The sequence below is a fragment of the Pyrus communis genome, chromosome 5 (assembly GCF_041283825.1).
Source record: "Pyrus communis isolate YQ-2024b chromosome 5, ASM4128382v1, whole genome shotgun sequence".
Classification (NCBI taxonomy): domain Eukaryota; kingdom Viridiplantae; phylum Streptophyta; class Magnoliopsida; order Rosales; family Rosaceae; genus Pyrus; species Pyrus communis.
Genome location: NC_142569.1, coordinates 22,106,755 through 22,122,987, shown reverse-complemented (window position 1 = coordinate 22,122,987; position 16,233 = coordinate 22,106,755). Strand labels below are relative to the sequence as shown.

Below are 16,233 nucleotides of genomic sequence, written 5' to 3'. Positions count from 1 at the left end.
TTGTTTGATTTGGGCTAGGCCCTTTGTTTGATGTCCCCAAAGAGCATACAAGGCTTCAATTTCGTCCATCCTCTTTGCTCCATGATTAAGCTATCCAACCATGCACAAAAATGCTCCAAATAGCCTCAAAATGCACTTTCTTGCTCCCTAAGCCCTTAGAACCTGAAAACACACAAAAGAAGCATAAAGGACTAAAATAACTAAAGAAACATAACGTAAATGCACGAGAACAAGCCATTTAAGTCGCATGAATATGCTCCTATCAGATTCTATCTTCGTAAGGTGTAGGTTTGTGGATGAGCTGTTGATCCAAAGGGCCGTCGGGGCTTGATCTAGGGATGAACTGTTAATGAATGGATCTTCAAGGGCCGTTGGGCTTGATCTTGAAGAATGGGTGTATGGGTTTGTTGATTTTTGTTAATCTAAAGGGTCGTTGGGGCTTGATCTTAGGATGAACAGATGATGAACGATGAACACTTTTTTCAAGGGTCATCAGGGCTTGATCTCAAAGGTTGAGGGAAGTTTCTTCACGGGCCATCCGGGCTTAATCTTGCAGGAGGATTTGACGAAGAACGAATAGGGTTTTACTGATCATTCGAGATTTGCTTGAGAGCTTTAGAGTTTAAAAGCTTCAAGGCTTTGGTGTGATGTAAATTCCTCCCCCTTTCCTTTTGATGGAGAAGGCTATTTATAGGCCAAGAGAGTGAATCACCACCATCCATTTTTTGGTGAAGTGAGTGGATGTTGTAGGTGAAATAAATGGAGTTGGTAGGTGAAGTAAGTGTGTGAGGTTGGTGAAATAAGTGTGTGAGGTAGGTGAAATGAATAAAGGTTGTAATTTTAATACATTGGTCAACATTGATTTCACTGGAATTTCAATGTCTACAAATGCCCCCACTTCAAGGCGCATCATATACATGTGCTTGTCATGTGTAGAAGATGCGTTTTGAAGTCCCTTAATGTAGATGTCGATCTAAGGGCCATCGAGGCTTGATCTTGAATTGGGCTGGAAATTTCTTCAAAGGCCATCGGGGCTTAATCTTGAATTCCACTGGAAGATTTTCTGGTTTCCTTCAATCGTTGATTTTCCACAGGCTTAATCTTGAACTGGGCTGGAGGGTTTTTTGGTCTCCTCCAAAGGTCTGAACTTACTCCTTTTTATCTGGAGTTGAATTTGATTCAAGGGTGGTGAACACTTGATTTTGAATCGGACTTGTGATTTCTTCAAGGGCCATCGAGGCTTGATCTTGAATGAAAATAAGACCACGAGCGGTTTCAGGATTCAGACACATAGCAGGTAAGCACGAGATGAAGGTGATGGCCTGTTTCTTTATTCAATCTTTCCAATTCATATTGAAGAGGGTTAGGGTATGAATCAGCACGTGCAGTTGTTGCGTTTGCTGACGATCCACAAGATTGATGTTTCATTGTCATTTGTCTTAGCTGTTTTCCAGGCAGACGTGGTATCTTCTCTAGAAGTGTATCAACCGTCGAAGACGACTACTCGAGAACAACACTAGGTAAGCAATCAGGGAATAGGTTCCAGGCAGTCGGTTCCAGATCGGAAGGCTGATTCCAAGTGCCGGCTGATTACTCTCTTTCGCCTTGCCCTGCAGGTAAAAACAAGGACAAAGGAAAGGACATGGAGAAAGCATGATATGAGATACTCTTGCTTTCGACCTTGATGATATGAGATACTTTTGCTTTTGAAGAAGTACTGGCGATTTGGCGACGGTGCCAGCGGAAGGTTGTTCAGGCTTCTTAAGCTCTTTGATTAGAACAACTATGTCGAGCTTGGATTTGACTTAAACTCCTCTGTCTGGATTATACGGTTCTGCAGGGGAGGGCGTCGTGCTACAGTGATTTGTTCCAGCTCCTTGTACTGCATTATTCTCTGCTTGTTTCTTTTTGCATAGCCGAGGTGGTGCGCAACCATTTGCCTTTAAATCGTCTTTCAGAGCATCACTTCTCAGCGATTCTTCCATGCTTGGCAGCTTCAGTGTAAAGAGTCAACATCGTGTTAACTGTCTTGAAGTATTCGCTGAGGGAATTCGAGACTCATTAGCAGTTGAAGACAAGCACTTGAGAGCAACGCTAGGTAAGCAATCAGGCAAAGGCTCTGGGCAATCAGTTCCAGATCGGAAGTTTGATTTTGGGTTCCGACTGATTGCTTTCTTTCTCCTTGTCTTGCAGGCAAGAGCAAGGGCAAAGGAAAAGTCAAGGAAAAAACATGATATGAGATACCTTTGCTTTCGCCCTTGATGATATAAGATACTTTTGTTTTCGAAGAAGTAGCAGATGAATCAGCACATATATTTGTTGCATTTGTCTCCACATGCTTCGATCTATAGTTTCTTCCTGCCTCATCCGTTCTCCAGGCATCTAGTATCTTTTTTGGGGGTACATCAACAGTTGAAGATGAGTACTTGAGAGCAGTGTTGGGTAAGCAATCAGGGAAGGGGTTCCAGGCAGTCGGTTCCAGACAGGAAGTTTGATTCCAAGTGCCGACTGATCGCTCTTTTTCTCTTTGTCTTGATGAGAAGAACAAGAACAAAGGAAAGGACGTGGAAAAGGCATGCTATGAGATACTCTTGCTTTCGACCTTAATGATATGTTTGCTCTTGAAGACTTGGTTGAACAGGTGTTTTCAGGGAAGAAGAAAACTGAGCATATTGTGAGGTTTGGTTGCAGTTGCATTCTTGGCAACGAAGAAGAGTCATGCGTTTTGGATGTATGCCTTGCCATGAATGTTGACATATATAGGGATTTTAATAGCAGGTAGTGGTACGGGTGTGGCTTTGTCACCCACGCTTGTCAGCAAAAGTGTGGTAGTTGGGATATTGAACTCCACACGTTTTCAACTTTGTCAGAGATCTTTGACAAAGTTGCACGCGTTATCTGAAAAGCTGAGATTGCGTCTGAAAAGTGTTGACGAACTTTATGCAGGAAAATTCGGCTTTTAAGATTTAAAGACCGGTGTCTCTTCGATATTTTTTTTTTAAAATTGGTGGCTGTGTTGCCTCTCCTTTTATAGAGGTATCGATCACATCCAACATGCACACTTTGAAGATTGCCTGCTCGTGAAAATCGTCTCAAGTGTTTTTTTTTTTTTAGATTTTACTTCATCCTACCCTTTTCTTTTAACATCTTTGAAAATGGCTAACCCATCTAACATTTGCTTAGATTTGAGTCTCATTGGTGATACAGGTGCGCTGCGTCAGGGTAATGTATGGTGCCCATCTTTCTTATCTTCTAATGGCCCACTTATAGGTGAAGACTCCGTGATGAGGGAGGAAACAACGACTACGATAGTAGCTAGGAACCTCCTCACTCCTAGAGATAATAGGCTGCTTTCAAGACGGTCCGATGAGTTGGCCGTTCAAGAGTCCCTAGCTCTCAGTGTTCAATGTGTGGGCTCTGTGTCCAACATGGGCCAACGCCTCCTTGCTCGAACCCGTCAAGTTGAATCATTGACGGATGACGTGGAAAATCTTAGACAAGAGATCAGACAGCTTAAGAGTGAGAATAGAGATTTGCACATGCTTGCAAATAATTATTCGACGAGCATGAAGAGGAAGCTTGACCAGCTGCAAGAATCTGAAAGTCGGATTCAAAGTGACCATCAGAGGTTCGTGGCTTTCTTCCAAAGGCACCTTTTGCCTTCGTCATCTAGCGTTCAACCAAGTATTGAGGCTTCGAATAATCTATCTTTAATGCCTCCCGCTCCTGGGGTTTCGCCAAGTAGTGGGGCTTCACGTGAGCAACCTTTGTGAAGGCTCCCTCTTTTTTCTTTCTTTCTTTTTTTTTTTTTTTTTTTTGGTATGCATTTGTAATTTCTCGGAGATATCAATAAACATGCTTGATTTCATTCAGCGTATTGTGCTAAATACAGATAAAAAAACATATATCTCACCAAGATGTGTTACTTTCCTTTTTATTTTTTTTAATTTTTTTTAATTTTTAATTATATATATATATATATATATATATTTATCATACTTTTCCAAGGTGGTGCCGTGCACCATCCTTCCTATTTTCTTCTTTGCAATAATTCTGTCGCCACCACCTCTTTTCTTTTTCCTTCTTGACTTGCTAACAGTAGCTTGCAATTGTGAGTGGTTTTAGCTTTTGGCATTGTGAGAGCCAAATGCCCTCCAATCTGTTAATTTAAACAATTGGCAGCTGGTGCTGCCTTTGACAGTGCTTCCCAACATCATCATTGCTGCCTCCTTTTTTTTTTTTTTCTTTTTTTTACCTTCACATAGTGCCCGAAGCCTTTATAATTGATACACACACACACACACGCATATATACATATATATTTTTTTTGTTTATTTATTTGCACAGTGATCTTATTACATTCTTCACTGCATGCACATTTCTGTTTGCACAGTCATCTCATTACATTCTTCACTGCATGCGGATTGCTATTTGCACAGTCACTGCAACATTATTTGCACAATCGCTGCACTTCATTCGCTTCTCTGGGTTCATGTACACATATATATATATATATGTATTTATATGGGATCGAACTGTCACTGCGCAACCATTGCATAGCCACTGCATTGTTTGTTGTCTTGCATCTCGACTACCTTGTCTTGCAATCCTGCGCTGCTGGTAACTGCATGCACTGCTTCCTCCCTACATTGCGTTCTTTGCGTCTGCTGCCCGTTGAACTGGGTGCTGGACCAAAAGGGTGGTTGTGAGCGTAGGTTTGAATTGCCGAGGCGAGTTGCTTTCCACTTCTTCAACCTCTGCAGTTCTCTGTGTTATTTGTGGGAGTTCAGTTGCGGTGGATGGGAAGAAGAGGAAGCAGTCAACTAACAAGTTTCTTCGCACAGCCTTTACTTTGTAAGGTCTATTCCTTTTAAGCTGAGGACGATTTTGATATGTACATATATATATATATATATATATACATATATTGATTTTGACATGCACTTATATATATATATGTATGGACGTTGAATGTCCCATCACCATGTGTGTGTGTGCGCCTTATATATATATATATAAGGTGATTGTCCCATCACTCTGTGTGGGTGTGTCTTTTATATATATATATATATAGGTGATTGTCTCATAGCTTGTCCCGTCACTCCATGTTTGTGCGCATATATATATATATATATATGTTGATTGTCTCAATATTGTGCGTATAAAATATGTAATGTGTGTACCTCACTGATGGATTTCTTTGTTGTGATGCTACGATTTTTTTTTTTTTTTTTTTTTGGGAAGGCAGAGCATGATGCTAGGACCCTTACAAAGCTTCCAAAGGTGTGGTAGCTGGTGGCAGAGTGGGCAGGATTGCAGATGTACATGTGCTTTCTACTGCCTAGTGTTTGTGTAAGAGACTGCAACGGGGTTCTGCTGTGTAGTGCCTTTTGATCACAGTTTTCCCTCGGTGGTGTGCTGTCATGCGGTGCAAGAAACTGCTTGCGTAATCGCTGCAGGGTTGCGTAGTGCGATTGCGTGGCATTTTGGTTTTCTTTGCCACTGTAGTGTGTCTTGAAAGACCGTTCTGTGGCTGCCCTCTTTGCTATGCTGCTTAAGCTTTGTGGCTGATTTTTCTTTGTTGCAGTCATGGTACAAGAGCCATATTGAGGGGAGGATTTCAAAATGCCCGTTGGAGGACCTTACGCTGCTTAAGGAGGATTTGTCGAAGCTTGTTTCTGCAATTGACAATCTTAATGTTAATTCTTCATCCTTGAAGATCAAGATTGCTGAACTTATGGCCGCCTAAATTGAGTATTCTTCCTTGCATGCTATTTCCTCGAAGAAGTTGAGTCCAGATGTTAGAGCTCACCAGCTTGCAGCAATAGACTTGTCACTAACTGATGCGTGATTTATACGCACACAAATTAAACCCTCTTTTTGACAATTGTAGTATAAGTACAAGTAGGGATCGTTCTGGACCGGGGATTAGGAGGGATTGTTAATCACTTGGATTTGACTCAAAAACGTAAAAACACAATATAGAACACTATACTAGACTCAAAGAATGCAAAACTAAACTTTAAAACACTCAAACAAACTAAAAGACTCAAAACAGCACAAACACACTCAAATCTGCCTAAAAACACTTTCTGGGCAGTTTTGAGTACAAACACAAATTTGGACGAAATTAAGTTGTAACTTGACTTAAGACTCTTAAAAACACAAACTAAATTGATTTCTAACTAATTTGACATTAAAGTAAAGGGGGATTTAGGTTTTGACGAAATTAAACTAAATGAACAAATTGCAATTAAAACAGAATGTAAATATGAAATTGATGAAATGGAATGAATGGATGCTAGCCAAGGGGTTCATCTCCACACATGTTACACTTGCATAATAAAAAGATTTCCAATTGCATTTCAATAAACCATGAATTCTCAATGCTCCAAGTTAATTAGATCCGCTTAAATTAACTTTCAGATTTCCCTAGATTCATTGGATTGAATGGAATACGCATTACAACCAAATTATTCCTAATCAAAGTCCCTAACTATGGAATACGCATGATAAGGACATTCAACAAAGATCATTAAGTTCAACGGAAATCATAAACATCGACTAGGCATTCATAACTATGGAATACGCATGAAACTTATGCCAATAATTCGTTTAACGCGATTGTTTATAAGCAACCTCCACTACTTGTGAATATAAGTTCATAACTATTAGGTGAAACTCACTTATATTCTAGCGTCATATTCATGCATGAAAATTAAGCGTGCACTCTCAATAAACATACATAAATAAGTTATCAATCAAACGGTTAAACAAATTGAATCCACAACTTATGAAACGTAATTAGAAGTAATCAAATCAAAATGCAAGCATAAACATATATTTCGAATCCCCCCCCTAGCCAAGGGGGGGTTTAGTTCCTCATACGTACAAAACAAAGAGAATTGAAATTAAACATTGAATTCAAAGGAAAAGAAACACCTAAACATTCCAACAACTCAAACTTGAATTGTATGAACGTTTAGGCCCGCTTCTCTTCCTCTTTGTTGTAGCACAAGGTCTAAAGATAGTTTGATGGTGTGAATGGTTTGGGGAGTGGTGAAAATGGAAGGGGGAGGCCACGACAATGGTAAGTTTTTGGTGTGTGAATGAAGATGGTGGTCACGGCCTTAAGGGATGGATTTGGTGTGTGAATGGAGATGGTGTTTGGATTAGTAGGGAATTGATGGAATGGTGCCTTAAGGCACGGCACCAAGGGATGGTTTTCTGAAAATGGAAGAGTGAATTAATGAATCAATTGTGGCTGCAATGGATGCTTATTTATAGGTGAAGAAGAGGGAACATGACAGCTAGGAACTTGGTGGAAATCTGGAATGGTGATGGGAGATGCATGTGGCTGATTTATGCATGTGATTAAAGGGTGGGAGTGCATGTGCTTTGACAGAAATGAAAGGGAATGCACGACATGGTTGGAGTGTGCAAGGGAATGTGCTGAAAATGCATGTGAAAGCATGTGAATTAAAGCTAGGGTGAATGATTATGAATGCATGTGGAATGTGGCTGGAATGAAGTGTGTATGCACGGCAATGATGGGTATTTTCTGCAATGGTTGCAATGATGAAATGGATGGGAGTGCATGTGGCTTCAATGAATTAAAGAGTGGGAGTGATACACGGCAAATGGTGAATGGGTGATGTGTGAATGTGGTTGAATGATTAAGTGGCTGAATTGGATTAAAGAATGGGAATGCTAGGTTGGAAATGCATGTGGCTGCAATGAAAGAAAGTTGGAGATGTCAATGGTTATGCACGGCAAAGAATGTGTTTGATTGAATGTGCATGTGAATTAGGTTGTGAAAGCATGTGCAATGACAGCTAGGATGAATGCATGTGGAATGGCTGCAATGATGAAATGGAATGCTGGAAAGGTAGGGAACTCACGGCAAGGATGATTTCTGGTGGTGAATGGGTGTATGTTTGAATGGTGCATGTGGGTGAATGTGTGGCTACATGGTTGAATGATTAAAGGGTGTGGAAGATGGCTGAAAAGTGTATGAATGGTGGAAGAAAGGTGGAAGGTTGCAGCAAAGGCTTAAGTGTTTGTGAAAGATGGCAGATTGTATGGATGAATGATTAGGGTCTTGTAAGGGTGGAAATGCATGTGGAGTGCATGATTGTTTATGATGATGTGCACGGCAAGGTTGGAGAAATGATTATGGATGCATGTGTTGAATGATTTCTTGGTGAGGGATGTGGAGTGGCTGGAATGATGAAAGAATAAAGGGTGCATGTGGGTTAATTAATGAAGGAAATGCATGTGAATTAAAGGGGGAATGCATGTGAATGTGCACGGCACAAAGGGAAATGGTTTTGGTGAATGGCTGAATTGAATGAGTAATGCACGGCTAAGGATATAGGAAAGGTTTAAATGTCCTAGAACTAAAGGGAACAAGGTTCCAACACTTTGGTCTTCAATTAGGTCTTCAATTTCGTCCAACACTTTGGCTCCAAGCATAAGCTATCCATCCTTAGCCCAAAAGTGCTCCAAAAGTCTCCAAAATGCATCTTTTTTGCTCCTTTAGCCCTTCGGACCTACAAACACCCGAAAATAGCTTAAAGTACTAAAATTACTAAGTACTAGCAACATAAATGCAAGAAAACAAGCAAACTAAGTAAATGCAAGAAAACAAGCAAACTAAGGCGCATAAATATGCTCCTATCACTAACCCAAGTTCAGTCTTCTCAGCAAGCTGCTTCGGGAGATTATCAAGCCACAGAGACTTCTTTAGCTTCCATCCAGGTACGTCTAGATACGTTGATACGAGAGCAAGAACAGTTGGGCATCGAAGCATCACGACTTGGAAGTGTTCTCGGGGAGCAGGGAGCTACACTTTCTCAATGCCAAGAGGAGATTTCACGCCTAGAACAAGAGAAAGGCATGGCTATGGAATTGCCCATCTTGTCTCTCAGCGAGGTAGAGACTTTGAAGACTTTGGAAGGCTTGCTTGAAGATCGCCTTCGTAGTTTTAGGGACATAGTTTTCGAGTAGTGTCTTCTGCCTTTTTTTTTTGTAATCAAACTTTTTCCTTTAAAGAAATAAAGTGTTTGCATTCTTGAATTTGCTCTTTATTCTTCAAAGTGTTTGTGTTTTTGTTGATGATGTGACTGTACTTGAAGTTTTGAAGTTTCAAGTTGCCTACGTACCTTTGGTTGAGGAGAGATCAAGTCAAGATGTAGTTCAAATGAGTGATGGGGTTTTTTTTTTTTTTTTTTTTGATGATTTTAATGGTGATTTTGATGATGATTTTGCTGTACACAGTTTATGCTCTTGCAGGCCAGGAGCGTGGTGCGTTTGGTTTAGGGGTAGTAGCGTTTCAAAAATCTGCCGTTGATAGGGCCAATCTTCAAGCCGTCTTCTGCCATGATTAAGTAGGTGCCGTTGGTGTAGATCTCTTGTATTACGTATGGTCCATCCCACTTTGATGTGAACTTGCTTTTTGTCTTGTGAGTTGTGATGATAGGCCTACGCAATGCCAGTACGAAATCTCCGATTTGGAAAGACCTTGGGCGGACTTTCTTGTTGAATGCCTTGGATAATCGTGCTTGGTAGCATTCCAAGTGTTGTTGAGCTTCGAGCCTTCTTTCATCCAGCACTTCCAACTCTTGAAGGCGCAACTTTGCATTTTCTTCATCAGTCAAGCCTTCTTGTATAGCCATCCTTAGTGAGGGGATTTGACTTTCGAGCGGTAGAACAACTTCCACACCATATACGAGAGAATAAGGTGTAGCTTGGGTGGGAGTCCTATGTGTAGTCCTATATGCCCAAAGTGCTTCACTTATTCTTTGATGCCAATCTCTCTTTGTTCGGCCGATTACCTTTTTCAGGAGGTTGCACAGCGTCTTGTTGAATGCTTCCGCAAGGCTGCTGGTCGGAGTATGATACATGGAAGACTTGTGCTGCTTGAACTTGTATTTGTTGCAGGGCTCGTCCACGAGTCGGTTGGAGAACTGTTTTCCATTGTCAGTGATAATGTAGCGAGGCACACCATATCAGTGGATAATATACTCCTTGATGAAACGAACGACAATTTCCTTTTTTACTTCCCTTAAGGGTATGGCTTCAACCCACTTGGAGAAGTAATCTGTTGCAGATAGGATGTAAGCTTCTCTTGCATTTGACTTTGGTGTAATTGGTCCTACGACGTCCAATCCCCATGCGTCGAACGACCATGAAGCAACCGTAGGGTGTAATGGTTCAGGTGGTTGATGTATGAAATTGGCGTGGAATTGGCAGGATTGACACCTTTTGGCATGTTCCAGGCAGTCTTTCACCATGCTCGGCTAGTAGTAACCCATTCTTTTGAGCTGGAAATGTAGCTTTGGTCCAGACTGATGCGCCCCACACACACCTGAATGTGCTTCTTCCATGGCTTGGTTAGCTTTTTCCTCACCTAGGCATCTCAGGAGCACTCCTTCAAAAGAGCGTCGGTAAAGTGTTCCTTTGTAGTAAATGAAACTGGGTGCTCGTCGACGTATTTTGGAATGGTGTCTAAGATCATCTGGAAGCTTTCCATGCTTTAAGTAGTCGATCAGCGGCTGTTTCCACTCTTCAGCATCGACTAAAAGTACTGAGATGATCATCTAGTAACATTTCATTAACGAGCGGGATCACCCATCTTTGGCAAACTGGCATGTCTGCAGCTTCATTTTTTCTTAGTGTCATACTCGAGGCTAGATTGGCGAGAGCGTCTGCCATTTGATTTTCCTTTCTTGGCACATGTTCTAGTGTTACTGCCTCGAACTTTTATAGTAGTTGAGTTGCCAACTGGAGGTATGGAACGAGATCATCTTTCCTCACCTCATATTCAGTTAAGAGTTGATTGATTATGAGCTTGGAGTCGCCATATACCTCAAGAGCTGTGATTTCCATGTTGATCGCCATTTGAAGCCCGATGATCAGAGCTTGGTACTCAACGACATTTGAAGCCTAGCTCACTCAATTGGAAAGAGTAAGGTAGTATTTGCCTTTGTGGCGACATGAATACTACTCTTGCCCCCGCTCCGTCTGCTCGTGTAGATTCGTCAAAGAACATCGTCCATGTCAAGAAGATGTCGATATAGAACACCTCATTGTCAGGAAAGTCGTTTGAGATTTTCCAATCAGCTGGGATTGGGTGATCGGCAAGGAAGTATGCTAGCGCTTGTCCTTTTGACGGCTTTAGCTGGGACGTAGATGATCTCGTATTGATTAAGAAGCAAAGCCCATTTAGCAAGTCGCCCTGTCAAGACTGGCTTGGACATGACGTATTTGACAAGGTCAGTTTTAGCAATTAGGTGAATGGTGTAAGCATGCATGTAATGTCTGAGCTTCTGAATGGCGAACTCCAAAGTGAGGCACATCTTTTCTATTGGGGAGTAGTTCAACTCAGCGCCGGTGAGAGTTCGACTGAGGCAGTACATCGCTCCTTCTTTCTGGGATTCATTCTCTTGTGCCAAGAGTGCTCAAACTAAACTTTCCTGAGCAGCAATATATAATATGAGTGGTTTCCCGGGCACAGGTGCCCCTAGGACAGGTGGACTTGACAAATATTTCTTTATGCTTTCAAAAGCATTATGGCATGCTTTGTCCTATACGAATGGAACATCTTTTTTCATGAGGCGACTAAACGGTTGACAACGCCCTGCAAGGTTGGAGATGAAACGTCTGATGAAGGCTAGCCGTCCTTGTAGACTTTTCAGCTCGTGCAAGTTTCTTGGCTCGGGCATGCCTTGAATGGCCTTGATCTTTGATTGGTCCACTTCAATACTACGGTGCTTGACGATGAAGCCAAGGAATTTTCCGGAGGTGACGCCAAACGCACACTTTAACAAGTTCATCTTGAGGTTGTATTTTCGCAGCCTTTCGAACACTATTTGTAAATCCTTCAAGTGATCTAATATTTTCTTTGTCTTGACCACCACATCATCTACGTAACATTCTACGTTTTTGTACAACATGTCATTGAAGATTTTCTGCATTGCGCGTTGATACGTAGCTCCAGCGTTCTTTAGACCAAATGACATCACCTTGTAGCAGTAGATACCTTTTGAAGTGCGAAAGGCTGTTAGTTCCTCATCTTCGAGGACCATGCGAATTTGATTGTACCCAGAAGAGCCATCCATGAATGACAATGCCTCATGGTCAGTGGTTGTGTCCACCATGATTTCAATGATTGGCAAGGGGAAGTCATCATTCAGGCAAGCATCATTGAGGTCCCGGAAGTCTACACAAACACGTATTTGTCCTGATTTCTTAAAGATAATGACGATGTTGGAGATCCACTTGGCGTATTGTACTTCTCAAATAAAGCCTACTTCGATTAGCTTGTTGATCTCGACCTCGATTTGTAGGATGAGCTCGGATCGATAGTGTCTTTGAGTTTGCTTTATCGATCGCGTTCCAGGCTTGACTACAAGATAATGCACAACGATAATAGGGTCCAGGCCGGGCATTTCTTTGTAGGTCTAAGCAAAGACGTCTTTGTACTCTAATAGCAGCTGGTAATAATCATCTATCTCGCCCGTACTTAATAATGCACTTACGAAGATAAGCTTTGGTTCCTTGCTTATGCCTAAATTGAGTTCCTTGAAGTCATCAACTGTGGCTTGCCCCCCATCTTCGAGTTATGGTGGTGCAGCAGTAACATCTTCCTCGGGAATTTCATCTTCTTTGCCTTCTTGAATCGTGATGTGGAAAACATCTTGGACCTCCTCTTCAGTGCTATCCTCTCGAGCTTGTTGGCATGAGGATTGTTCAGTGTGGATGATAGTGCGCCTTCTTACTTTCAATGGTCCATTTGTGTCAACCTCTAAGATTGCTTAGCGCTTCATCCTTGAAGGGATCAAGCTTCGAACGTCGCATTTTTCTGCTAACTCGTCGAGCTTTTCTTCCTTTGGTGTTGTCTTCCTCTTTCTAGAAGGCTTCTCATTATCTTCAAATCTTTCCAAAGCTGACCGTCGCAGAGGAGAGCTAGCTGTGTTGCTTTGTTTCTTAGGCTTTAACAACCTTTTGAAAATAGAGCTTTGGGATGTTGGTGCATTAAGCCTCTTAAAGACGGAGGTTCGGTCTTGACCACCAATGCGATTAAGCACTGAAATTCTGGGGCTTTAACGGCTCATCCTATTGAAGACCGACGTCCGAGGGGCGGGTTTAGGCTCTTCTGGGTCTTGTTTAATGCTCATGCTGACGTACTGAGCGCTAGTGTTTTTCGCTTTGTTTGAAATCATCACAGGTGCATTTGGTGTGAAGCCAAGTCCAGCTTTGTTGTTGTTAACTCTGTAACCATGCTCTTTCAACTTCTTTTGAGTCTTGGTGAGGTTACATTCTTTATTGTTGAGGGTGTTTGTAACCTTCTTTCCAGGAGTAGAAGAGGAAGCGAAGTCGTACCCGGCCTTCGACATGAGTTTGTAGGCGTTTGGGTCGAAACCTTCCTCGATCCTCTTGGTTGGAAGAAAGCTTGATTCCACCTCCTTTGGTAGAGTTTTTATGAAGCCTTATGGTAGTCTTATGACCTTAGCACCCCCTAGCTGTGTCAGAGGAAAAGCCGCATTCGTCTTGAGCAACTTCACATTATCCTTGTGCCACTGTGTATTGGCTTTTCTTGCTCTAGTTTCGAATGGAGATTGACCATTCTTTCTTCTTGACATCGGGATGTACTGGAATATAGGTGTGTTCGGTCCTTTTGAAGGCATCTTACTCTCTTTGGTTGTTGCAGGTTTAGCAAGCTCGTCAGCGTCTTTGCTTGAAGATGGCACGGCTTGCTATTTTTCTTTTTAGGCATCGCTTACCACTCCTGCTTTTTAGGTGTTGCTTTGCCCGTGGATTTGATCTTTTCCGAAAGAGCTTCGGGTACCATGTCTTCGTCCATGTAGAACTTGGCGTCTGCAAAGTGTGATTCGGCTTCGGTGAATGGCTTGGTGTCGCCTTGAATCACCTTCACTCTTTCTCGATAAAATTTTAAGCATTGGTGAAGGGTGGACGGTACTACCCCATTTGCGTGGATCCAAGGTTTTCCTAGGAGCAAGCTGTAGAAAGTTCTTGCATCAATCACGTGGAATATCGTACTTGATTTGAGCTCACCAGTGGTCATCTTTACTCGGATCATGCTTATCGCCCTTTGTCTTCCTTGGTTAAAACCCTGGATCAGCAGGCGGCTCAGGGATAGTTCATTCACCTTGATGCCGATTATGGTCATTGTTGATTTTGGCATGATGTTTATGGCCGACCCACAATCCACAAGCATGCGGTTGACTTTGTGTTCCCTTACATACCCCGAGACGAAGAGAGGACGGTTGTGAGGCTTTGATCCTAGCAGTAGGTCTTCATCAGTGAAGTTAATTGCATCATGGGTGGCACAACATGTGGCACATTCATGTGATTGAAGCTTCAAGCCTTCGTCGTTACCTTCTTGCACTTCGTGGTCGCCGGGACTTGCCAAGACTACTGTTAGTGCTCTTTGCATCTTTTAAGGCAATTGTAGTGCTTCCTCGATGCTAAAGTGTGTTGGCAGACCTTCTTCGGGTGTGAGGGTCTTTTCTACCTCAGTGGCGATATCTTTACCCTTTAAGGGCTCTTCTATTTCTACTTCAACCATTTGACAGGCGACGGTAGTGCACTATTGGAAAAAGTCATTCGGGAAATACTCATGCAAGGAAACGGGAATGCGTGGCTCCTGCTTCATAAGTTCCCCAGCATATGTTGTATTATCAACTTTTATCTTTCTTATAGGCTTCCCATTGTTGCGGCGATAATGATTTCTTTTTTGTTCCGCCTTTGGCTGTATGACTCGTGGTTTTGGCTTCCTTGTCTTTTGTAGGTTACCAATGTCCATCATTCTTCATCATCGGTATATGCATCTTGGTTGCTTCCTCCCGGTGATGGTTGTGCAGGAGGTGCCGTGCAGCTTGAGCGTTCATAGGAATGGTCAGGTGTTGCTTGGAAAGACATGGGATCAAACGATCCAAATGCAATTGTAGTGGTATGCGTTGGGGCTGTGTCTTTAAGGTCAAGCTCAATTTGCCCTTGTTGTGCTAGCTTCATGATGAGTTCTTTAAGAACGAAGCACTTGCCAACAGGACGGCTCACAATACAATGGTATTTGCAATACCTAGGATCTTTTATACGATTCATCTCTTCAGGACGCTTGTATTTGGGTAGCTCAATCACCTTTTTTTCCAACAAGTCATCTAACATTGCAGCCATGTCAAAGTCAGGAAAAAGGTACGTTTTCTGTTCCAACTCCCCCAAGGTGCTCTTGTATCTGTCTTGGGTACGAGAAGGCTCACCTTTCTTTATCTCCTTCGCTTTCTTCTTGGAGGAGATCTTGATGGGCGCTAAAGAGGTCTTGATGGGGGTAGTGTTGATGGTGAAAACTTCTTTAGCGGGCTTCTTCCCAGTCTTGTCTACATTTGGGGCGAATACTTTATCCTTCTTGAAGTTAGTACTCGGCTCATTCTTCCCGTGATTAGGGATACTTAGCTCCATGTCGTGGGAATGAGTTGCCAGCTCTTCAAATGTTCTCGATTTTATGCCTTAAAGGACGTAATGTAACCCTCAGTGCATGCCTTGAACGCACATCTCAATGGCAAAGGTTTCAGAAAGTCAATCTTTGCAATCCAGACTTAAGGAACGCCATATATTGATGAAGTCAACAATAGGTTCATCTTTCCACTGTTTCGTACTGGTCAACTCTAGCATGCTTACAGTGCGGCGAATGCTGTAGAAGCGGTTGAGGAATTCCTTTTCTAGCTGAACCCAACTGTTGATAAACTCGGGTTCGAAGTCGGTGTACCAGTCAAAAGCGTTACTTTTTAGCAAACGCACGAATTGTTTGACGAGGTAGTCTCCCTCTGTCCCAGCATTATTGCAAGTTTCAATGAAATGGGCGACATGTTGCTTTGGGTTGCCTTTTCCATCGAACTGCATGAATTTTGGGGGCTGATAACCCCTTGGCTGAAGGATTATTTTGGAAGATGACATGTTCATTTAAGCAACATCATTAGCATGCAATTAACAAATTAAAGGCGGAATCATGCTAGCATGCACTTAAAAACAAAACATTACCCATGAATGTTCAAAGCCTAGTAAAATGGTGAACCAATAATCAACTCAAAACAAAGTGAGTTGAAATATATACCTTTGTAGATTCCTCTTTGTATTTAAACAAAGGCTAATCACCCAAAGAGAGGGCCTTCATTCCTTGCATCTTAGATCTATGGATTTGGATGGATGAAA

General features: G+C 42.1%; 1 pseudogene; it reads right to left on the bottom strand.

The window, feature by feature from the left end:
• Window positions 1-1,805: 1,805 nt before the first annotated feature.
• LOC148696986 (uncharacterized) lies at window positions 1,806-15,483 on the bottom strand (annotated as a pseudogene).
• Between the last annotated feature and the right edge of the window lie 750 nt (window positions 15,484-16,233).